Source organism: Lampetra fluviatilis, chromosome 4 (genome assembly GCF_964198595.1).
Source record: "Lampetra fluviatilis chromosome 4, kcLamFluv1.1, whole genome shotgun sequence".
Lineage (NCBI taxonomy): Eukaryota > Metazoa > Chordata > Hyperoartia > Petromyzontiformes > Petromyzontidae > Lampetra > Lampetra fluviatilis.
This window is the reverse complement of record NC_136278.1, coordinates 8,957,370-8,979,695: the sequence shown is the minus strand read 5'-3', so window position 1 is coordinate 8,979,695 and position 22,326 is coordinate 8,957,370. Positions and strand designations below refer to the sequence as shown.

The 22,326-nt window shown below is 47.1% G+C and overlaps 1 long non-coding RNA gene across 1 annotated transcript; it reads right to left on the bottom strand.

Moving 5' to 3' along the window:
- Positions 1-871: 871 nt before the first annotated feature.
- LOC144931286 (uncharacterized) lies at positions 872-17,823 on the bottom strand. Its single transcript, XR_013636551.1, has 6 exons — positions 17,667-17,823; positions 9,204-9,265; positions 6,155-6,219; positions 4,833-4,913; positions 3,308-3,397; positions 872-960 (listed from the first exon to the last, which is right to left on the bottom strand). It is a non-coding gene; the product is annotated as an uncharacterized LOC144931286 (long non-coding RNA).
- Between the last annotated feature and the right edge of the window lie 4,503 nt (positions 17,824-22,326).

The window sequence follows — 22,326 nt, the reverse complement described above, 5'->3', positions numbered from 1 at the left end:
ATTGTAATCCTGCAATATCGAGCCCTTATGCACATTAACATGTATCTAGCAGGCTCCATACACGGTATTAGGTCATCACCATTATGGGAAAGTTTGTAATGCAACCAAACATACAGTACATAAGTTATGAAATTGTAATGACAATAGAGCCTGCATGTGGTGTGAGGGGACAAGTGGACACGGGAGGTAATGATAGGGAAGTCAGCTTACAGTACGAATGCACTAGTGGCCACGGGAGGTAATGACAGGGGTATCAGTTGTGAGTGCAAAGGGACCGGTGGCGACTTGAATGTTCGAGAAGGGAGCATGGTCATGTGACGGAAGAACACAGTCGAGTCTGCCGGTGGAGTGAGCGTCCAGAGTCAGCGAGAATGATCGAGAAGGGGGGCGTGGCCTCGTGTTGGTATATAAGGAGATGCGCGGGAGACTCAGGGCCGTTGTCGTGGGATCTCCGCCTGATGTCGAGTGAATGCGTCTTCAATAAATTGCCATCTCAATAAAAGTGTGTCAAGTCGTCATTACACAATCTAGGATTTAACCTCTTGTATCTAATTGATCAATTAATTTCCTGATTAATGATTTATTGTTCAATGGCAATAAGCAAAATAATATTGTAATCAAGATTTAACATCTAAAAATAACAATGCATCAGGAGGCAAGTTACATATGTTATTAATATAACATGAAAGGCACGCAATTATATATATGTTAAGCAATCCATTTAAAAGCTAGGTCCAATCATGAGCTAATCAAAAAATGTCATAAAACTAGAAAAAGAATAAAAAAACTAAAGTCTCCCCCATCGAATGCTCTCTGAATCACCATACATTGTACAGCACAAGACCCAAAAGGAAAAATGTCAGAGGGTTGTTGTGAAGATGAGCAAGGCTGATGGCAGAGCAGGTATATTCAAAGTGCCGTGCCTTGCGGAAGAACACATCTCTTCTCTTGCGTGATGACCTGGATTGGAGAAAAATACGTGATGAGTCAAAGGACAGATCAAAAATCTATATCAAACTTACATGTTGGAATATTCAGCAGTGCAATGTGGTACTGGCTTTTTTAAACCGTTAGTGCCATTCGTGCATTATGAAGAAACCCAATACATCAGGTTCTGCTCATTAACCGTTCTCACTTTGGCCATCATCCTTCACTGTGTAGCAATGCCACAATCTGTCTCATTCCTGAGCATGAATTGATCTTATTTCAGGATCTCGGAGATAGTTTTCCTTTTGGGCACGTTCTGTCCTTAGGCTGCCATTCCATTACTAGCCTCAATCATCCTTGCGGTCTTGCCTAAACCCACTTACCCTTTAAACAGGTCCCTGCGGGGTGGGCTGGTAGGAACGAATAACCAAAAAATATAAACATCATGTATTATTACACTTGTTTAGCCAGGAAAGCCTCACTGAGTGTAAAGGTTTTTGTAGGGTCCTGCCAAGTGTTTGCAGTAGGGGGCGATGTTGCTACACCTAATCGGACATCGGACGGACGGACGATATAATCTATTGTAGGCTGGTTCACTTCGTTCCTACCAGTAACAGTCAATATCTCAAATGTGCATATTCCTTGAGTCACTTGTGCCTCTTTATATATCTACAAGTGTAATTTCCAAGCATACATCTGACCTTCTTTATGCACTTTTAAGCTTGTGTTCTATTTCATTGTCATCATCCACGTTTCTAATCAATATATAATAGCTGCCAATATGCACCGACTGAAACATGCCCTATATAGTTAAATGAGCGTGTTGCTTTTCATAAAATCACTTGTTAGAACCCGAGTTTAATTATTACCAGAGGTACTGATATGTGAACGAGGGATGGATGTCAGATTTAAATATTTCAGATTTAATATAGTTTAATAAGGACAAATTCAGATTTCTTTTTTTTTTCGGATTATTTACATTGTATTCATTTAATATATATTGAGGTTAGAAAAAGTGAAGTCACAAAATGTCAGTTAACACTTTTGCAAAGAAAGCCACGGAAGTAATTTTTTTAAGTTACAATTTCTTTTGATGGTAAACTTTCAGATCAATCCAAACTTTCTTTGCATCCTCCTAAATGTATCTATGCTCTATTTTCAGGTATATTGAATTATAAAAAAAATCATACAAATAAATAACATACAATTTCTTGTGATGGAAAACTTTCATATCAATCCAAACTTTTTTTGCATCATCCTAAATGTATCGATGCCCTATTTTCAGGTATTTTTTTTATTATTTAAAAAACATACAAAGAAAATATCTTGAATATATACTTCTACCATTTCTATGAGTGACAATTATTTGAATTCATACATTTGTTTGTGCCCTTTGGTTTGCTCATATTTATTTTAAGTCCAACTTTGAGGTCTTCTGTGAAGCTCTTTAATCGTTTCCTGTAAATCGATTTCATAGCTGTTTGAAGACTGTAAACCAGTCTGAGATGGCTCATACTTTCTCCACCTGTTTACATCTTTATTTTTGCATTCTAATGTTGATAAATATATTCCGTTACTCTAAACGGCATTGTACATTTAAGCAATCCCTTCTATATACATTGTTCTGATCATTTACAGAATCAAATGCTTTTCCATAGGTGCTAAATCCAGGTTGATAGCATCTGGTGGAAGGCAGGGACGTGCGGTCAGGGGAGGCAGAGCCTCACCTGACATATTCCAGTGAAAATAGATGTTACGAAAAGTAAAAAAAAATACGATTTTTCCACTGATTTGTGTTATAAATGTCATTCTGTATGATTCCAATGATTACAGAGAGATAGTAACAGGCATGCACTTATTGCCCGCGCTCCATCCAGTTTCTGAGGGGTTGTACAATCAGAGGGGAGGCTGAGCTCGTCAACGCCTCACCTCTCGTCTCTCCCTGTATTTGCAGCGGAACTCCGCAAATTTGGCGATTTTGACTATAAAAATTATTGGAATCATACAGAAATTACATAACACAGATCAGTGGAAAAATGTTCATTTTTATTTTATTATTTTTTATTTTCGTAACAGCTATTTTCATTGGAGTATGACAGATGAGGCTCTGCCTCCCCTGACCGCACGTCCCTGGTGGAAAGTATATATGGTAGAAAACATTTCCTAAATCCAGGATGCTCACATTGTTGTCAGCATCATATGATCACAGCAACTCGTACACATGCTCTTACACCACAGTAGATTTGCCTCCAGTTGGCTAATGACACCACAGACACGAATACATTTGGCGACCGCTCATTGGCCACAATTATCAAAGCATGAATTAGAATATTTATGAATGAAGCAACACGTGAAAAAAAGGATAAGAAGGATCACTTACGTGACTTCAACGCAATAGAAAATCACACCATTCTTCTCTACATCTCTACGTAGCTGAAGTTGAGCTCCAAAGTCGCACGTCCCTTCGTTACTATAAAACACAATATGCAGGCGTTTATTACATTTTTGTCCATTTTGTTGCATCATTAGTTTAGGATATACTGGCTAAAGCAGGGTTACCAATGTTATGTTTTTTCGCAAACACAAGAAAAAACAAAGCATTACAATTGAAATAATTGTATCCATTGATATGGGGCAGTGCAATTAGATAATCCTATTTTTCCAGCTTATCCGTGTATGTTCCTCCTCGCACCCACGCAAAGAAGTGTGGATGAATGCAGACAATAGCAGGATTTTACTGGTAGGAACAAAGTGAACCAGCCTACAATAGATTATATCGTCCGTCCATCCGTCCGTCCGTGTAGCAACATCTCCCCCTACTGCAAACACTTGGCAGGACCCTACAAAAACCTTTGGACTCAGTGACGTTTTCCTGGCTAAACAAGTGTAACATTCCCTTATAATTCCCTGAGATAGCTTTTAATTAAAACATTTAAATTAAAAATTAACTCACAGCGGCCTCAAGCCTACAGCTAGGCCTAAAGCCTAGAACTAGGCCTCAAACTCTCCCTTCGTATCGTACCCCCGCGTGTGTGAAAGGGAGTTAATGTTTAACAATGTTACATTCCCTGATGTTTTTAAATAGAAACATTTAAATTTAAAGCTTTTACATAAATAATTAAAACATTTAAATTAAAAATTAACTCACAGCGGCCTAAAGCCTACAGCTAGGCCTAAAGCCTAGAACTAGGCCTCAAACTCTCCCTTCATATCGTACCCCCGCGTGTGTGAAAGGGAGTTATTGTTTAACAATGTTACATTCCCTTATGTTTTTAAATAGAAACATTTAAATTTAAAGCTTTTACATTAATAATTAAAACATTTAAATTAAAAATTAACTCACAGCGGCCTAAAGCCTACAGCTAGGCCTAAAGCCTAGAACTAGGCCTCAAACTCTCCCTTCGTATCGTCCGATTAGGTGTAGCAACATCGCCCCCTACTGCAAACACTTGGCAGGACCCTACAAAAACCTTTACACTCAGTGAGGCTTTCCTGGCTAAACAAGTGTAATAATACATTATGTTTATATTCTTTGGTTATTCGTTCCTACCAGCCCACCCCGCAGGGTCCTGTTTCTACTTCCAGATGGCTCCTCTTATCAATGCCGGTGCGTGGATGCTATTACGTACAGTTCCTCTAGATGGCGTTTTAGCCTATTCTTCCATCCTGGCGTAGGAGTACCCACATTTTACCCCACCACACATGACCTGCCAATAGACTGTGCTGTGCCCATTTATGCTGCTGGGCCGACAGAGGTGGACTGCAATTATGGTTGATGAAGGATCCCTTGAGATTCTTCAACAAAACACTTTTTGACATTCACCTTACTTGGAATGCTCATCACAAACATATAACAAATATATAATCCCATAAGTTGGTATAGGTTGTAAAAAAGCAATACACACCCTTTGCCTTTGATAACACGACTATCCATTTGAGTCACGCGTGGATATACAAGTTCTGGAACCTCCACGTCATGAAAAATACTGCAACAAAAAATACATTTTAACATCACCTTATTGTAATAAGTTCATTATAAAAAGACATGCCATTGAGCCAGCCATATACAAAGAAGTAACAGCATTAACCGATTAGTGGAATCTTTAAACAATTTTACAGCACCAGTGGCAGGACTGTCACCGCTACATAAGGTGCAAAAGAAGTTCAACATACGTACAGCCCAAAAGACAAAGGTGCAGCATTAAAATTTAACACGTAGGTTTTCGCGACCAATATCATCCATAATAGAGGTTTTTTGGGGTTAGATCGCGTAAATGTATAAATGTATCGTTAAGACCCGCCACCACCCGACACAGCCAACTTGTAAGGGTTGTCATGTAAACAGAACGTGCCAATTCGTCACAATTACAGCACGCCATCAAATATTACATTGTTTACATGCATGCCTATACAGGTCACCATCCCTCAATAGGGATTACCGTTGGTTCGGCTATTTTAGTGCACACAATCGACAAGAAGTACAAGATCAATGGGCTCACGTAATGCGGACGCATCATGTACGTTGATTCATTAATGGATTTAATGCCCCCCCCCCTCGCGCAAGAAGAGCGCACAATTGTTGGCATCATCTCTATGCCTCTATTTAAGGAACGAAACAGGTGGACTTCTCCACAAATCTGGCTGTCGCCTGTTGAAGCTCGTTCTAATTGCTGGCGAAACGTCGTACTCAGTTTTTAAATGTTGTGGCTTGGCTCTCCAACACGCAACCGGTGTGCTGTACCAGTGACGAATTGGCCACGTTCTGTTTACGTGACAACCCTTACTAGTTGGCTGTGCCGGGTGGTGGCGGGTTTAACGACATATTTACATATTTAGGCGATCTAACCCAAAACACCTCTAGTATGGAGCATTACACTTGTTTTTGAACGCCACTACTGGCAGCAGGCACCTCGTGCTAGCGGTGCTGCTCTTTTGCGCAAACGACGTGGCGTTAATGTTTTTTTGAGTTCGCCTAACATTGCTATTTTACTTCGTACGCACGAGAATTAGCGGCGTTTAGGTGAAGTGGAAAACGACATCCTGGCAATATTACGATATTCTACACTGTCAAACAGTTGGCCATTTCAAACATACAATTGGACACAACTGTACACAATCACCTGCTGGATTTTTATATTAAAAAAACAATACCAAGCCATATGAGCGCTTGTGCTGTGTGTTAGGAGGGCAAATGTTTCTTTGCCTCGTTTGTCGAAAGTAAACTCACCTTCCTTCACTGTAATGTCCACCTTTAAGCTCCACGGTTACAATACCTGAGACGGTCTTTGCAAACTGCCAACGGAAAAGCACATGCACTACACATTTTCCATTGCTCAGCAACAACCGTAATGTAAAGTAGAATAGCAGAAGGATACTTGGTATGAAAAATATATATGTAGGGATTGTTTTCCATTCTCTGCAACGCTCTGTCCACTGCTGGAAGAAAGCCTCTCCAAGGTGCTCGCCATTCCTCGTGATCTCGCGATGTACAATCCCATCTCGCTCCTGCACAATGTGGTCTCATCGCTCAACCTCTGCAGTAGTCATCTTGTCTGGAGTTTTTTCCCTGGAATTCCTTCGCCAGAGTTGTGCATCAGCCATCATCCCATATTGCGACGAGTCCTGGCTCAAACAACTTTTTTTTCTCTAGGCAGCATGTGATGTCTTTAATTTGCATTTGTTCAACGCTTTCTCAATGTAAGTTCATGCATGTGTAATATTGTAAATTACGGCGGGAGACCACTTGACGGGTAGCACACTTTATTAACACTTGTCTTTGCCACAATAACACGTGTGGTCACTACAGCTCACGCTACACGTTCCACCCGACACATGTGGTTACTACAGCTCACGCTACACGTTCCACCCGGCTACACACACACGGGCTCTCCAGCCCCGTAGCATCCAGGGGAACCTACAGACCCACCCCAGCTTGGGTATGGGTCACGACCACTGGGTCCCGCGGCCCGGCCCTCACACGGACGTCCGGCCCCGGGTCCCAAGGTCCCACCTCTGAGCCACACAGGGTCCCGGTCCTTACAAGGACAGCGGGACTAGGGGTCTCAGGGCCCTATCTCTTCCTCCTCCGTCTTCCGTCTTCACTGGTCACCAACTCCCCGAGCGCCAGCGCGCATCGCCTTTTATAGTCCTCCGCTCCCGAGGAGACGGAGCCTATGCGGACCGCGATGTGAGCACCCACCCTAGTTGACCAATCACCACGCGCTGCCACACGATCCCTTTTTCCAGCTTGTGTCAGCGCACACAACCAATCACCACGCGCTGCCACACGATCCATCACTGTCAGCGCGCGTCACCACTACACAGCCAATCACCACGCGCTGCCCCACGATCCCTACTGCCAGCGCGTATCACCCCTACACATGCACCTACCGGCCACATTTCAATACTAGTTCATAAAGCCTGTCTTCACCAGGCAAAAGCTTTACATAAATATCAAATTTAACCTGATATGATTTTTTACAATTTTATTTACGATCAGACACTAACTACTCCAAAACATGTCTTTTTCCATGAAATAAAAAACAAAAATTGTTGACTTGATTCAGCTTCTTATATTTAAAGACGTAAGCATCAGAAACACCTCAATTTAAACTTTCCGTTATTTTATATTAGAAAGAGCAAAAATGAATTAACTTAATATTCTATGATGGGATGCTCCTATTACCGTTTTCGAATTATTCAGATTTGAACATAAAATGCGTATTTTTTCGTTCAAAATAGCTTTAATCCGAAATAGCTGAAAAAACTAAAGATAGAACAATAGTTCTCACTTAAATTTTATTTGCCGTTTAATGCTCTATCAAACGAAAAAACCTGCAATCTTATATTTTGAACGGTTTCTGAATGACACGCGCAAACATGTTTATGGGGCACTTAAAATCGAAATTTGGGGACCTTAAAATGAAAAACCTCGCAATTTCAGATTTATTTTACTGTTGTTTGTGTCCTAAAAGCTACCGATGTACCAATTGTCAGCTTTCTACCTTGTCGGAAGTACCCTAAAGGTTTTTGAGACATGTAGATGAGCGTATTTTTTAAATATAGATAGCCAACAAGATGGCAAAGCTAACTGCATGCCAAACAAGTCAATACACATGAAAAAAACTAGTGTAATTGCCCGTCATATGATGGATATTTTGAAGTCATAAACGATTCAGTGTTTCTTGACTATCGATTACGCCAATCTCTGCTGTCTGTTTCTGTTTAAACTATACTGTATCTCCTTTCATCTGTAGACACTTCTGGATTCATCTGAATAAAATCTAAATTATGGAATGTGATGTACTGAATGTAATTTACTCTTTATGAGAGTAATTTATTACAATCCTGCAAATAAATTATTTCAATTGTAAATTACCGTTATCATAGCATTATAAGAGCTGTTTTTCTTCCTGATAGGATGGGAACTCAACAAAATGTTTCAATTAAAATTGGTTTTCCAAACTGAAAATTTTCCTCAACTGTGAGACTGAATAAAAAATATAAACACTTGGTTCTCGACGTATGTTTGTTACAAATGTGCAATTGCTGTAGGACTTATTTCAATATTATAAGTATCGACTTACTGTATGCTGTATTGATGTGAATAAAAAAAGTAACTTGATACATTTTCACAAATTTTCGCAAAAAATGTGAGCAGAGGGTCGCTTTTACAATTGCACTCAGTTACAATAACTTACTGGATTCTGAATGAATGTGAATTTTAAATATCCATTAATTATTATTACTCGGAAGGGGAGAGGTCGATTTTCACAAATGTTCACTATAAATGCGAGCAAATGCCGTCAAAGTGAAACTGCACCGAGTTCAAATTAAAAGTTATTCTGTTTCTTCGTTTACATTTTTATTTTATGTCCAAAAAATAAGGAAAACTACTGTCACGCACAAATTAACCGAATAGATTAATTATTATTGTTGTGATGGTGCACCAAACGAAAAGATAAAATACAAATACAGGGGCTCACTTGGCTTTTATAAAATGCGGCGATCGTATATTTTGAAGAAAATGTATTATTCTTGTAACAAACGAATTAGTTACAATTTTCATAAGCCTTTAGTGAAAAAAAAAATATTTCAAATTGCATGAACATTTATGTAGCCTACCCTGCGTCACACAGCGAAGAGTATCAGGCGTTACAGATCACCAAATCTATACTTATAATTCTAGTTCGTGATGTAGAGGAATTCAATGTAGCTCTAAACAACACACTGAAGTGCATGCTCAATTATGATACAAATAAGATTGAAATTATTACGTTTCTTGAAGCACTCCTCCAGTAGAATTTCTCAGCATTTTTACAATCTTCTTTTGAACACTCTAAAGCATTTAAAGAAAACGCATTCAACACACTTGTACATATAATGCATACATTAATATAAAGTACATATATGAAGCTTGGTACTATACAAGTATTCTGCAGTGATGTTTACGATCAACATGGATTTCGTTTATTCATTCTCTTAGTCGACTAAAATGTGGATTCCACCTGCTCCATATGTATGGGATACAGCGTTGCTGCCTTGCACTCGTGGGTTTTCTCCGGGTGGTAGCTCTGTGATATCCCCATCATATACATGAAATATTTCCAAATGGATTCTTCGTCTCGTGATGCAATACCGATTGATGAAAACGTTGGGGGCATAATTATTAAATATATAAATAATAAACTGTTGAGTGCATATGTAATGTAGTAACTCGGCGGGAGACGACTTCACGGGTAACACACTCTTTATTTTATCAAACTTGGTTACAGGTGACTAACACCTACTTTATATCTCGGGTGACAAACACCCACTTAGCTACTTGGCGACTAACGCCCACTGAGCTACTCGGATGACCAACATCCACTTAGTACTCGGGTGACAAACACCCACTTAGCTACTTGGCGACTAACGCCCCCTGAGCTACTCGGATGACCAACATCCACTTAGCTACTCGGCGACTAACGCCACTGGGCTACTCGGATGACCAACATCCACTTAGTACTCGGGTGACAACCACCCACTTAGCTACTTGGCGACTAACGCCCACTGAGCTACTCGGATGACCAACATCCACTTAGCTACTCGGCGACTAACGCCACTGAGCTACTCGGATGACCAACATCCACTTAGCTACTCGGCGACTAACGCCACTGAGCTACTCGGATGACCAACATCCACTTAGCTACTCGGCGACTAACTCTTCAGCTCCGTCTTCGGGTCTTCAACTGGGTAACTCTCCCCGAGTGCTCTCGCGCGTCCCCCTTTATACCCCACCTGCGGACGTCGCTGCGAGCACCCACTTATTCGACCAATCGCCGGGCGCTGGCTACGATCCTCTTTTCCCACATCTCATCGTGCCTCACCACTCACTCCGCGCCGCCCCGTCATCTGTCACTCCCGGCGCGCGCGTCCACACCACGCCCACAACGCGTGCCCAACCCCGCACCCCGCGCCGCCCCGTGATCCATCACTGTCACAGTCGGCGCACGTCAATACCACCACTACATCACCCCCTACCACATAGCTCGCAGCCGCCCCGGCTGCTATAAAAATATACAAACCCCCCCTGTGTGCCCCGTAACACAACAACAAGAACAACGACTAAGCTAACAACACAACACGACGCGAACACTACCATCCGCAACCCTCAACCAATGCCACCGCGACAATAGAACAATATATACAAACCGGCGAGTGACAATAGCAATGTGTATGCAAAAAAAAAATAAAAAAAAATGGAAATTTTTTTTTTCTTTCGACTCGTGCAGTGTCCCCCTTTCTTCCGAGCGTCCCTACAACGGGACATTACCCCGGCAGAGGGGAACACCGGGCGAGCTCGGTGTAGAGCAAAAAACGTCTTCATGAAAATTGTTGAGACCTAGCCCGAGTCCGCCTTGCCGGTCCGTCGTACGGCACCAGACGCGGTTGAACGTCCGGTGGTGCCGGCGGTTCAGGAAGACATCGGCCAGGCATCGAGGACTCGTGCGTGCCCCGGGGTTCAGGCTCTCGACGGTCAGCAGCCGTCAAGCCCGAGGCACCTGGGGGTGGGTCAGGTGGAGACACGTGAGGATCAGCCTGCGACACCTCCCTCCCCGAGTCGACGGTCACATCACACGCCCGGTCGTCACGGCACAGAACGGGGTCACACGGTGCCGCATAGGGCTTCAGTCGGGAGGGGTGCACATACCACCGGCGTTTCCCCCATTTAATCTGTATACTCTGGGGTCGTGCAACCCGCACAATTTCCACCGGTCCCCTCCAAGGTCTCAACAACTTGGGGGACGTAGCCAACGGTGCATGTGGACAATGCAGCCAGGCCTTATCGCCTGGTTTCCAATCATGCGTATGCACCCTCCGCTCATGCAATTTCTCGTTTGCAATTTGCCGCGACCGCGAATTCAACCTTGCCGCCTCCCGCGCTTCAGTCAATTTGGCGATATTAAATTTGATGTGGTCCGCCAATTTAGATTTTGCACGTGGCTGGGAAATCCCCAGTTGGACGTCCATGGCCGGATCGACCTCCCGCCCATACATAAGAAAAAATGGGGAAAACCCCGTCGCCGCATGAGGGGCCATTCGATAGGCCGCGAGTACCCCCGGCACCTGTAAGTCCCAATCAACCTGATCGTCGCAGACCTGTTGGCACAACATAGACGTAATCGTCCTGTTCAGACGCTCAACCATCCCGTCAGTCTGCGGGTGGTAGGGGGAAGTACGCACTTTCTTTGTACCCAACAGGTCGCACACCTCGCGCAACAAAACGCTCGAAAAATTCTTCCCTTGATCCGTCAGCAAGCGTTCGGGGGCGCCCTTGTCCAACACATAACCCTGGACAAAGGCGTCCGCCACCGCCGCAGCCGACTGGTTGGCGAGCGGCCATGCCATAGGCCATCGGGTGAAGTATTCCACGCCAACCAGCAGGAACCTGTTTCCCCTTGGTGTAACCGGAAAGGGCCCCAAGATGTCCAACGCTACCAATTCGTTTATACGCGAAACCTGAATGGATTGCAGCGGTGGATTAGCTGCCAATGGTGGCGGTTTCCTTTTGGCGCACCCTACGCATCCCTTAAGAATATTCGCCACGTCGTTACCCATCCCCGGCCAATAATAGTCTCGCTGGATTAGGGCGAGCGTTTTGTGAAAACCCAGATGCATGAGCCGTTCATGAGCTGCCAGAACAACCCTACCCCGCATAGCAACAGGCACAACGAGCACGTGACGCCGGGACATGTTGTCCCACCTCATCAAAAGGCCCTGTCTGCACACCCAGGAACCGACCCGCGCCTCCCCTTCTTCGGGAGCGCCAACTTTCCGACGCAGCGTAAGTAGGGAGCTGTCGGACATCTGGAGGCGGCCCCACTCAATGAGGGGCAACGACAACAGCGAATCCCTCCCCGTGGGGGCGTCCTCTCCCGGGGTGTCAGTGGCGGCGAGCGCAACTCCCGGGGTGCCGGCGACCGGGGGTTTGCACCGCGCTGATCCCAACAAACATGTGCAGTCCGTGCACGGCGGCAACCGCGACAATGCGTCCGCGTTTGAGTGCCGCAACCCCTTTCGGTAAATCGTCGTGAATTGGTAGTCTTGAAGGACCTCCAACCATCGGGACAATTGGCCCGATGGCTGTGCCACGCGCATAGCGTATTGTAGAGCCGCGTGGTCCGTCCGGACCGTAAAATGACGGCCGTAAAGATACGGCCTGAATTGCTGTGTAAAAAACACAATGGCTAACAATTCACGACGAGTTACGCAATAGCGTTGTTCTGCGGGGGAAAGAACCCTACTACCGTAGGCGACCACCCGTTCAACCCCCCCGACCACCTGTGAGAGCACCCCCCCGATACCCGTATTGCTGGCGTCCGTATCAAGCAAAAACGGTTGTGTGAAATCGGGGTAACACAAGGGGGGAGCCTGCACCAAAGCGTCACGGAGGGAGCAGAACGCAGCCTCCTCTTCCGCCCCCCAGTGAAACCTCACACCCTTAGCCGTCAAAGCGTGCAGGGGCTTGGCTATGGTGGCAAATTGCTTGACAAAACGACGGTAATAGGAGGCAAAACCAATGAAACTACGAACCTCCGTGACCGAGGTTGGCGTTGGCCATGAGCTGACGCAATGCGTCTTAGCAGGGTCCGTCGAGATCCCTGAACGACTCACGATATGGCCCAAATACCTGACCGATTCCCGAAGCAGAAAACATTTAGCCGGTTTAAATTTAAGCTTAGCGGAACGCATCCTGAGGAACACCGCTCTCAGTCGCTGGAGGTGCTCCTCGAAAGTCCGACTAAAGACGATAATATCGTCAAGATAAATCAAACAGGTATCCCATTGGAGGCCCGACAAAACCAATTCCATGAGTCTCTGGAACGTGGCGGGAGCGGAATGTAAGCCCATGGGCAAACGGTTGAATTCAAATAGGCCCCCAGGTGTCCGGAAAGCAGTTTTAGGTTTTGACTCGTTATCGAGTGGCAATTGCCAAAATCCAGAAAGCAGATCGAGTGTGGAAAAAAACTGCGCTCCCGCCAAGGCATCCAGCGACTCATCCATCCTGGGGAGCGGATACGCATCCGCCATCGAGATTTTGTTTAAACGGCGGAAATCGACACAAAACCGCAAGGACCCGTCCTGTTTCTTTACTAGGACAATAGGAGCACCCCACGGACTAGAAGAGGGCGAAATGATATCGGCCGCCAACATATCATTAACCGCCGATTGCACATGTTCCTTCTCGGCCGGGCTGAGCCGGAAGGGATTCTGACGAATAGGGGCCGCGTCCCCTGTAGCTATGTGGTGGCGCAACAGGTCAGTGCAGCCGATATCGTACTTATGTTTGCTGAACACGTCAGCAAACTCGATGAGCAAACCCCTCAATGCTCCCAATTGCACCCCGGACAAGTTAGCAGAACCCGCACACAGCGAGTCCAACCACTCAGTCCCCTCATCACTTTGAGGATGCGACTCGACAGTGAAATCTGCTTGAGCCACGAGCCGTTCCTCAACGGGTAGCGGCGCGGCGTGAGCCAGCACCGTTCCCTGCGCAATTACGGCCGGCCGCGACCCCGTATTCAGGACCATTACGAACGGCTCACTGTCCCCTCTCACCATGGTTTGAGCAACCGCTAAGTCGAGGCCCTTACTGGCTCTGTTTGACGGCCCCAACAGCACCCCCTGTGCCTCCGCACCCACCTCGAGTGGCTTCCTGAACCGAAGGGGTACTAACATTTGCGATCCCGGGGGCACCCGTACAGTGTGAGTCGCCAGCGCCTGCACCGTCGCACAAACCGTGCGCACTTTGGTAGGGCTCGACAAGAAGGCAACCCGCCGACCTGACGGAAGCTCTATGCAGGCCTGATCTATAAGAATTTTGATGGGCATTTTTGACAAAAAGTCCGTACCTAGCAAACAGGGAACGGCCAGCGATGATGATACAAAAATAGGGCCCGCTAATTTAATGTCACCAATGCAAATAGTTGCCCGAATCTGGCCGATGATCCCCAGGGATCCCCCATTCGCCGCATAAAATGGCACGTCTACTGGCAGAAGGGGTCTACTTTGGACGGGAAGAATGTTATAAATAAGGTCCGAGATGATGGTGGCCGACGCACCCGTGTCAACAAGCACCCGGACCTCAACCCCGTCAATGAACCCCGTTACCACGGACGACCCGGCTGACGCAGCCACGATCCTGTGGGCCAATTCGGACCACTCGACTGCTTGCGGGCCGCGTACGGACCCCCCTCGCTGAATTGAACCCCCGGCACCCAGCCGCGAACCCCCCACCGCGAAGCGGCGACCCGAATGTGCCGTGTTTGTGGACCGAACGTGTGAGGTGCCGCGACTTGCCGGGTTTTGTTGGGATGACTTGTGGCCCTGGTCGTCGTCCCGACGTGGTCCTGCGGCGCGCTGACGCGGGGCCCGGCACCCGGCTGCGACGTGACCCCGAAGGCCGCAGTTGTAGCAGACGACGGACGTCGTAGGTTTCGGTTGCTCCAGCTTGCGGGGCGAACGTGTGGGCGAACGACCTCCCGTTCTCCACTCCCCCGGACGCGATGCAGCGAAGGCCTGCTCCTGCACCCCAGCTGGCTGAGGTTCGGCGATCGTGGCGGCCAGTGCCGCGTTCCCCGGCCATTTGCAGACGACCCCCGGCTTGCGTTTGAGGACCTCGTACGCGTGAATGCTCGTGGCGATCGCCAGGGAGCAGATCTCCATCTCGTCTGCCACGTTGATGGGGACCCCCAACTCGTGGGCCAACACCAGCAGCTGCTCCGTCACCATGGCGTCCTTCCCCTCCTTATCCATGCGGGGAAAAGCTGCGTCCGCCAAGGCGAGTAGTGCCGTGCGGTAGGCTAGCGTCGTTTCCCCAGCCACCTTCCGCCGATCGTAGAACTGGTGGCGACACGTGGAGGGCGGCCCGAACACCTTCGCCATCAGGTGTAGTGCGGCCTGGAGCGTAGAGCGGGACGACCTTGCAGCAGATGTGAAGGCTGCAAGCGCGTCGTCGTCAAGCATCGCTGGCAACGCACGCAGGGCAGTGGTGTCGGACCACCCCGACATCTCCTGATGAGCGAGGAACCTTCGTTGGAAGGCTCCCCAGTCGCCCCCATCCGCCTTGAACGCCGACAGCGCGGGCAATCTTTGCTGGAGGACCCGATCGTCGTCGACGTCGGAGAGATTTTCCCGCGCTCCGCTGGAGTTGTGTAAAATGTCGGCTCGGTTGTCAGGCGCAAAATGGAGGGCTCCGGCGCGCGCTGATGACGTGGGCCGCGCTGCGCGGAGGTGTCCGGCCACGTGGCGTCCGTCTTTCCCGCCAATCGGTGGCGGCCCCCCAAAAACGGCGGCAACTTCCAGACTTTTGGCGCGAAGCGCCTTTTGGCGGGAATCCTCCAACGTCGCTTCCTCCACGACCCCCGCAGCCGTTTTTCCGCTCGCCGGAACGGAGATGTCGGCCAAGACAGCGGCGGCGGCGAGTAGCAACTCCGCCAACCGGGAGTGCGCGTCCTGGAGGCTGGTGTCGGAGGCAAGCGGAGCGTCGGCCATCACCGCGAAGTGCTGCATCGGCGGCAACTCCTCGTCCTCTACTCCCGAGGTCGGTGTCCCCGGTACGCCGTCGTCATCCCGACCTCGCTCGTGGGTACGGGTAGTCTTCCTTGTGTCCATACTTCTTGAAGACAGGTTTACTTCTGACGCCAGTTGTAATGTAGTAACTCGGCGGGAGACGACTTCACGGGTAACACACTCTTTATTTTATCAAACTTGGTTACAGGTGACTAACACCTACTTTATATCTCGGGTGACAAACACCCACTTAGCTACTTGGCGACTAACGCCCACTGAGCTACTCGGATGACCAACATCCACTTAGTACTCGGGTGACAAACACCCACTTAGCTACTTGGCGACTAACGCCCCCTGAGCTACTCGGATGACCAACATCCACTTAGCTACTCGGCGACTAACGCCACTGGGCTACTCGGATGACCAACATCCACTTAGTACTCGGGTGACAACCACCCACTTAGCTACTTGGCGACTAACGCCCACTGAGCTACTCGGATGACCAACATCCACTTAGCTACTCGGCGACTAACGCCACTGAGCTACTCGGATGACCAACATCCACTTAGCTACTCGGCGACTAACGCCACTGAGCTACTCGGATGACCAACATCCACTTAGCTACTCGGCGACTAACTCTTCAGCTCCGTCTTCGGGTCTTCAACTGGGTAACTCTCCCCGAGTGCTCTCGCGCGTCCCCCTTTATACCCCACCTGCGGACGTCGCTGCGAGCACCCACTTATTCGACCAATCGCCGGGCGCTGGCTACGATCCTCTTTTCCCACATCTCATCGTGCCTCACCACTCACTCCGCGCCGCCCCGTCATCTGTCACTCCCGGCGCGCGCGTCCACACCACGCCCACAACGCGTGCCCAACCCCGCACCCCGCGCCGCCCCGTGATCCATCACTGTCACAGTCGGCGCACGTCAATACCACCACTACACATATATGAATGTAGCATATTGCTGCCAAACATTTAAACATAAATGAGGTAATTTTCAAGAAAAGTAAACAATTTTTATGACACCATAATCCATCACCTCTGACTTTTATACTAAAACTGCCTATTCATCCCGTTGCAATGGTAAAGGTGCAGCCCTGCAATGTCTTTGCCCATGCCACCGCTGGCAGAACGGGCCTCCACGAGAGGTAGCTCTAGACAGCCCCTAGAGAAGAGGGTATTTGGACGTGATGACCCCCCCCCCCCCATTGTACCGTGCCGCCCATCATTGGTGTTCGCTAACAGCAATTGCCGCAAGAGTCTGTTGAAGGCTATATGGTGGATCTTTGTCTTTGCATTAGTGTGTCTATGTTAGTTTGTGAAAGACAAGATGTATAACGTTATAATTACAGTATTTATTTGTGGCTGTATTTTAGATTTATTTGCTTCTTTGCTGCCCTGAATTAGACTTGTTTGTCATTTTGGAGACCCAACATTTTTAACTGGATTGAAAATCAAAAACAGCCTAACTCTTCAACCATTTATGATATTCAATTATTTGAAGTTGCTCCATTGTTTGTATTTATTATGAGATCAAATGTATGTCTTGTTACAAAAATAAATCCGATATGCTGGTCGGTCGTCTGTTTGGAGGTACATGGTTGTAAACCACGCATGTCCACGGTTGGCTCAGTGTCATGATGACTAAAATGTCATGGTAAGTATGCACCTTCCCCTCGTACCTTTACCATCCTGAGTGGGGCACCACTGCAGATCGTTTAACATATGACCAATCAGCGTGTCTTTTAACAGGGTCTTTCCTGGTATACTACATGTTGTTACTCCACTCCAGAAATATGCCTTAAAAACACATCATCATCATAAAATTAACATGTTGCACATTCTATGAAATACCTTGCATATTGTAAATGCTGCATTTAACTTATAATAGGTGTAAAATACATCACCTTGTTTCGTTCGACAGCATGATTTCCTAATCTAATGAATTCCGCATAACTTGTCTCAGAAACCCTGCAGCCTTGGTTTATAGCCCTGGAAAATGCTTCCCAAATAGACCCACAAGCTTTATTCCTAAAACAAAAGAGACATGTTTGTTTTAATATCAGTGTTAACTCGTGTATGCTTGACAGACCTGAGACGTATGACAAGTCACCACATTGACCTTTTAGGACAACTGTATACCTGCAAATGCACATTGTTACCAGTGTTCAAAAATACAATGGAGATAAGAATTCACATTACATATAAAACAGTCGGGTGTTCCTAACTCTTGATTAAATCATCTGAGTATATCTTCCTGATAAGTAATCAGAAAAGTTCAAAATGGAATAGCATCTTAATTATGACATCTTTCAACAAAACCAAGGTGTAGAGAACAGCAAGCATTGTTAAAGATTTGCCATTATTAATACCATCATCATAATCACGACCACCACAATATGCGTTGTTAAGAGCCACGCCTACACGCACACTTACCCAAGTTCAGGATGCTTCGAAATGTAGTCTTTGCATCTTCCAGTAACCATACTTTGCAAGTCCGGTGGGGCTAATTTAGCTGCAAGCCCATAGCCCCACGGCACAACCACGAGCATCATACTCCACAGTACAAAACTGCCCATTGCCGAAACGTTTGATTCAAAACTGTGAAAGATAACAAATCTACTTTATATGTCGAGCGACCTAAAGATGCGGGGTGGGGTGTGTGTGTATGTGGAAGCACAGCGTGTCTACAATGCAAAGTCTGTGTGCAGTCAACCCACACTTAAACGTACTGCACTTCTCGAAACTAAAAAATGGAACAAAGACCTTTCAACGGAAAACAATCTTTGCAGCGTTCGCAATCACCGTTACAATCTGATCAGGAAACAGTGCACAGTAAATCAGGCAAAATTCCACATTGTACATGAAGGCAGTTACCAAGCCTACTGTAAACACGATATGATTAATAGTATCTGCATGTATTTAAGCTGAATATGTATATATGTTGAACTTATTTCGCACTGTACGTAGCCAACCGTGCTCATCGGAGGTGCGGGGGAAGGACGATAAACTGAACACAAAAAGTCATCATCATCATCACCACGATCCTTGGGGCAGATAGCCCGTCGGTGTCAACTGCACATTTCGTCATTTGTTTCCACTTTCCTCTGTCTTGTGCCAATATGCCCAAGTAGTGGCCACATCTTTCTGGCACCGATTGTAGCAGTCAGAGGATGGCTTTGGAGGCAGGGTGTCTCCTGATCGGTGAGAGATTCGGATTGACAGGAATGGGTGGAGCTTGTGTAAGGGGAACCAGGTGACAGGGGAGGAACGAGAGAGGAGGGGTGAGGGACGCGCGGGGTGGCCGTGTGGCGTCGTGAGTATGAGTTTAAACATTTGCTTTGCTGTAGTGAGGGCCATTGGGGCCTGGAATAAGCTAAGTAGTGACAGAGCAAAATTTCGAGAGCGGAGAAAAGTGTCAGGTTGAAAATAAACATAGCGTAGGGTGTCAGATATTCAAACCGCGTCACAGCCGTGGTGTGCCCAGGTGTATTGGTAAGGTGGCCATTTTGTCGTGGAGGTGAATTTTCGCTGCGTCATTTTTGGACGAGGCAGCCATCTTGAAGAGTACAGTCGAAAGTTGGAGCCAGGAGTGGTGGTGACGACTAATTTCTGGCCTGTGAGCGCGATCGACAGGGATTCTGCTGTTGACTGTTGGTCTGCTCACCAGTGTGTCATCCCAGCAACCGTCGTCTTGGAGCCAGGAGTGTTGGTGACTGCAGATTATTGGTTTGCTTGGAGTCTTACTGTGGACAGCGATTCTGTTCACCTGTCTGCCACCCAGGAGTGGATTGTCATATAAAACCACCCGCCGCTGCCATGAAAGTCGCCCTCCCGAATTTTGAAGACTGCGGGGACTTCGACTCGCAGAGAAGAAGGGAAGTGATCACCTAAGGGCTGTAAAGTTATTGTTAGAACGTTTTATGTAATCTGTTCAAGAACTGGGGGAACATTTAATACCCTGGGTGATTGCTCCGCAGTTGTCACCCGTCGGCGTTCGTATTTGAATAAATCTGTCAAAACGGTATTGTCGGGTTGTTGTCCTCCGCACATGGTCATTGGGTGTGTCACGTGAAACAGAGGTCCCACCATAAATTAAACCACAGCGGTGCGGGTACTAGAGCTAGGGTCGGCTATGGACCGAAACCCACAAAAGCTCATGTCGCAAAAGGACGCACCGTTACACCGATCTCTTGTGATGTCGTCGTCGTAAAGACATTCTCTGTTAGGTCTTCCTCTCTTTCCAGTTCCTTCCATTTTTTCCAAACAACACACTATATGTGTTCAAATAGTGTTAGTGTCCTTCTCATTACTGCCTGCATCAGGTCAACATATAGTATAAACAGTAAACCTTATTTCCTCTGTACGTGTGATATTTTGTGTTAAGCCTTGAGTGCATTACGATGCATGCTGTCATGTATTGTAATGTTATCAAGCAGCAAGCTCTACAGCAAGTTTACATTAAACTTGTGCTGCAAGCACAGTAAAAAGACACTCTTCTTGGAGCTCTCAACCAGCCAGCTCATCAGGCTGGGAGCTCTCAAGCAGCCAGCTCCTCAGGCTTGGAGTTCTCAAGCAGCCAGTTCTGCAGCAAGTCTACATTAAACTTGTGTTGCAAGCATCGCAGCATGGAAAGCCACAGTTCAGCAGGGAGAGATGCTAATGCAAGTGATTTAAGCAATCTAGGATCTCCCAACCTGCCTCAAGAGGACCAAGGGAGTTCAAGGCCCCAAAGAGAGGATAGGCTGACACAACGGGCATTGGAAAGCTATGATGCTGAGAAACAAGACTTTGAGGCCAGGATACAAAGGGCATGGGATCGGGTTGAAGCAGACATATCTGAACCTCAAAACACCTCAGACACAGTGGCCTCAATTCAGCGGGCCATACATCGAGTGAAGGTGAGCAGTTTAAGCTACAAGCTGCTGGCAAATAAATACATCTCCCTCCTGAAGAAGGTGAGGACAGTTGAGGGAGTTCACATTCAAGAGCACTTATTTGAACTGCTCAATGATAATGTGAAGGCAGTGATACAAGACGGGATGGACCATGTGGAAGGCTTAATAGAGACACAATCTCAGTACTCTGTCTCACCCAAGTCCACCACAAGATCTAAAGGCTCAGCACACTCACAGATATAATCTACCAGTGTAATGTGAGGATATATCAGGCTCAATGACGTATCACAACTTGTCATGATGATTGGCTGTGCCGGTCCTGGTTTATAGCCAATGGGGGGAAGCCTTGGGGCGTGGCCCTGACGTAATGGAAAGGTGACAGCTGTAAGTAGGGGATTGGTTCTGCTGGCTTTGGCCACAGCCAATGGGGAGATGAGTCAGGGGCGTGGTCCCGGCAGCTTACGAGGGGGCCTGGAATATTCCATGGAGGCTAGCCAGGATTGGGGGAAACGTACCACATGACCCGGGTATTAAATAGGGGTGGAGACGAACGACACGTGGTCAGAACGGGAACGAACAGAGAAAGGGGGCCACGCGGGAGCGGGGCTCCGGGTTGCCACGTGGCAGTGTGTCTCTCTCTCTATCTGTCCCTCTCACGCTGCCTGTCAGCAGTGTGAAGGAACAGCTGTATACAAGTTGAATAAAAGACGGATTCCAGAAGTCGCCTCAACGAGCTTTATTACACCAGTATAGCAGCGGCTCAGGCATGTGCAACAGCAGAAGCAGCAAACACCCGTAAATCCTACATGGCCGAAGAGGAAGACATGCTAATTGAAAAGGCCCGCATACAAGAAGAAGCAAGATAGCAGAGAGTGCATTGGTGGCTACTATGGCATGAAAGAAGATAGAGCTGGATGCTAAGTTGCGCACCCTGCAACTCAATAAAGAAGCAGCTGCTGCAAAGGCCCATGCAGAGGTGCTCGATGCAGCAACCGATCTGGATAAGTAAGAGAATTGGAGTGAGTTTGACACTCAGATGCTTGTCAAGGACCAACAAAAAATATGTTGGATTGATCTAAACAACGCACCAATGCTCCTCCACCAACCAATATTGAGCAAAAGGTGGACGTCGTGGCATCGCCACCTGCATACCGAATGAACATGAATTCTGTCTACGGGAATGGTGAAAATGCATACTCTGCCCTAGCAGTTAGTCGCCGACTCAGCGTCGCACACGTGGGGTCAGACAAGGATGCATCAAGTCAGACCCATATTCCAGACAGTCACATAAAGGGATCAAACCAACGTGATAGAAACCTTTTGGGCCCACAATTCAACGCCATCGTGAATGACAGCATGCAAGGCAATACAGCCAATTATGGCACCTCACAAGCGCCAGTATGGACACACCCTGGATCAGCAGGCATAAGGGAATTTGAAAGGT